Source organism: Schistocerca gregaria, unplaced genomic scaffold (genome assembly GCF_023897955.1).
Source record: "Schistocerca gregaria isolate iqSchGreg1 unplaced genomic scaffold, iqSchGreg1.2 ptg000292l, whole genome shotgun sequence".
In the NCBI taxonomy this organism is placed as follows: domain Eukaryota; kingdom Metazoa; phylum Arthropoda; class Insecta; order Orthoptera; family Acrididae; genus Schistocerca; species Schistocerca gregaria.
The window spans coordinates 930,294-934,029 of NW_026061780.1; positions in this window are offsets into that span (position 1 = coordinate 930,294).

A 3,736-nucleotide genomic window follows, 5' to 3' on the forward strand; every position below is an offset into this window, starting at 1 on the left:
ATCGAATCGACTTAAAGCCAGATCGTCACATTGGACGCTTTTCTCTCTGAGACGGATACATTTTTCGTCTGCAAAGCTATGTCGCGTGCTGCGGTATGCGGAGACACTTAAAGCACCATAGTAGAACACAGAAGGAGCTTTTAAGTTGAAGTAATAGCCAGTAAGAAGTAGTACAATTCAAGTTTTAGTTGTCGATTATTCACTTTTTAGCCGTCTTTAGTGGCTTGGAGATGACCTAGGAGCTTAAGATTTTGCATGAAAGGAGGACTAGCAGCCGCGTTGCACGGGAGAATGTGAAAAGTATTCATATGTAGTAAAAACCTGAGAAATCCGTCCGTTTTCGGCATTTGTTATCGAATCGACTTAAAGCCAGATCGTCATATTTGCCGCTTTTCTCTCTGAGACGGTTACATTAATCGTCTGCAAAGCTATGTCGCGTGCTGCGGTATGCGGAGACACTAAAAGCACCATAGTTGAACACAGAAGAAGCTTCTAAGTTGAAGTAATAGCCAGTAAGAAGTAGTACAATTCAAGTTTTAGTTATCGATTATTCACTTTTTAGCCGGCTTTGGTGGCTTGGACATGAGGTGGAACCTTAAGATTTTGCATGAATGGAGGACTAGCAGCCGCGTTGCACGGGAGAATGTGAAAAGTGTTCATATGTAGTAAAAACCTGAGAAATCCGTGGGTTTTCGTCATTTGTTATCGTATCGACTTAAAGCCAGATCGTCACATTGGCCGCTTTTCTCTCTGAGACGGTTACATTTATCGTCTGCAAAGCTATGTCGCGTGCTGCGGTATGCGGAGACACTAAAAGCACCATATTAGAACACAGAAGAAGCTTCTAAGTTGAAGTAATAGCCAGTAAGAAGTAGTACAATTCAAGTTGTAGTTGTCGATTAATCACTTTTTAGCTGGCTTTGGTGGCTTGGACATGAGGTGGAACCTTAAGATTTTGCATGAAAAGAGGACTAGCAGCCGCGTTGCACGGGAGAATGTGAAAAGTGTTCATATGTAGTAAAAACCTGAGAAATCCGTGGGTTTTCGTCATTTGTTATCGTATCGACTTAAAGCCAGATCGTCACATTGGCCGCTTTTCTCTCTGAGACTGTTACATTTATCGTCTGCAAAGCTATGTCGCGCGCTGCGGTATGCGGAGACAATAAAAGCACCATATTAGAACACAGAAGAAGCTTCTAAGTTGAAGTAATAGCCAGTAAGAAGTAGTACAATTCAAGTTTTAGTTATCGATTATTCACTTTTTAGCCGGCTATGGTGGCTTGGACATGAGGTGGAACCTTAAGATTTTGCATGAAAGGGGGACTAGCAACCGCGTTGCACGGGAGAATGTGAAAAGTGTTCATTTGTAGTAAAAACCTGAGAAATCCGTGGGTTTTCGTCATTTGTTATCATATCGACTTAAAGCCAGATCGCCACATTGGCCGCTTTTCTCTCTGAGACGGTTACATTTATCGTCTGCAAAGCTATGTCGCGTGCTGCGGTATGCGGAGACACTAAAAGCACCATATTAGAACACAGAAGAAGCTTCTAAGTTGAAGTAATAGCCAGTAAGAAGTAGTACAATTCAAGTTGTAGTTGTCGATTAATCACGTTTTAGCTGGCTTTGGTGGGTTGGACATGACGTAGGACCTTAGGATTTTGCATGAAAGGAAGACTAGCAGCCGCGTTGCACGGGAGAATGTGAAAAGTGTTCATATGTAGTAAAAACCTGAGAAAACCGTCCGGTTTCGTCATTGTTATCGAATCGACTTAAAGCCAGATCTTCACATTGGCCGCTTTTCTCTCTGAGACGGTTACATTTATCGTCTGCAAAGCTATGTCGCGCGCTGCGGTATGCGGAGACAATAAAACACCATAGTAGAACACAGAAGAAGCTTCTAAGTTGAAGTAATAGCCAGTAAGAAGTAGTACAATTCAAGTTTTAGTTGTCGATTATTCACTCTTTATCCGGCTTTGGTGGCTTTGACATGACCTAGGACCTTAAGATTTTGCATGAAAGGAGGACTAGCAGCCGCGATGCACGGGAGAATGTGAAAAGTGTTCATATGTAGTAAAAACCTGAGAAATCTGTCCATTTTCGCCATTTGTTATCGAATCGACTTAAAGCCAGATCGTCACATTGGACGCTTTTCTCTCTGAGACGGTTACATTTTTCGTCTGCAAAGCTATGTCGCGTGCTGCGGTATGCGGAGACACTTAAAGCACCATAGTAGAACACAGAAGGAGCTTTTAAGTTGAAGTAATAGCCAGTAAGAAGTAGTACAATTCAAGTTTTAGTTGTCGATTATTCACTTTTTAGCCGTCTTTAGTGGCTTGGACATGACCTAGGACCTTAAGACTTTGCATGAAAGGAGGACTAGCAGCCGCGTTGCACGGGATAATGTGAAAAGTGTTCATATGTAGTAAAAACCTGAGAAATCGTCCGTTTTCGGCATTTGTTATCGAATCGACTTAAAGCCAGATCGTCATATTGGCCGCTTTTCTCTCTGAGACGGTTACATTTATCGTCTGCAAAGCTATGTCGCGTGCTGCGGTATGCGGAGACACTAAAAGCACCATATTAGAACACAGAAGAAGCTTCTAAGTTGATGTAATAGCCAGTAAGAAGTAGTACAATTCAAGTTGTAGTTGTCGATTAATCACGTTTTAGCTGGCTTTGGTGGGTTGGACATGACGTAGGACCTTAAGATTTTGCATGAAAGGAAGACTAGCAGCCGCGTTGCACGGGAGAATGTGAAAAGTGTTCATATGTAGTAACAACCTGAGAAATCCGTCCGGTTTCGTCTTTGTTATCGAATCGACTTAAAGCCAGATCGTCACATTGGCCGCTTTTCTCTCTGAGACGGTTACATTTATCGTCTGCAAAGCTATGTCGCGCGCTGCGGTATGCGGAGACAAAAAAACACCATAGCAGAACACAGAAGAAGCTTCTAAGTTGAAGTAATAGCCAGTAAGAAGTAGTACAATTCAAGTTGTAGTTGTCGATTATTCACTTTTTAGCCGGCTTTGGTGGCTTTGACATGACCTAGGACCTTAAGATTTTGCATGAAAGGAGGACTAGCAGCCGCGTTGCACGGGAGAATGTGAAAAGTGTTCATATGTAGTAAAAACCTGAGAAATCTGTCCATTTTCGCCATTTGTTATCGAATCGACTTAAAGCCAGATCGTCACATTGGACGCTTTTCTCTCTGAGACGGTTACATTTTTCGTCTGCAAAGCTATGTCGCGTGCTGCGGTATGCGGAGACACTTAAAGCACCATAGTAGAACACAGAAGGAGCTTTTAAGTTGAAGTAATAGCCAGTAAGAAGTAGTACAATTCAAGTTTTAGTTGTCGATTATTCACTTTTTAGCCGTCTTTAGTGGCTTGGAGATGACCTAGGAGCTTAAGATTTTGCATGAAAGGAGGACTAGCAGCCGCGTTGCACGGGAGAATGTGAAAAGTGTTCATATGTAGTAAAAACCTGAGAAATCCGTCCGTTTTCGGCATTTGTTATCGAATCGACTTAAAGCCAGATCGTCATATTTGCCGCTTTTCTCTCTGAGACGGTTACATTAATCGTCTGCAAAGCTATGTCGCGTGCTGCGGTATGCGGAGACACTAAAAGCACCATAGTTGAACACAGAAGAAGCTTCTAAGTTGAAGTAATAGCCAGTAAGAAGTAGTACAATTCAAGTTTTAGTTATCGATTATTCACTTTTTAGCCGGCTTTGGT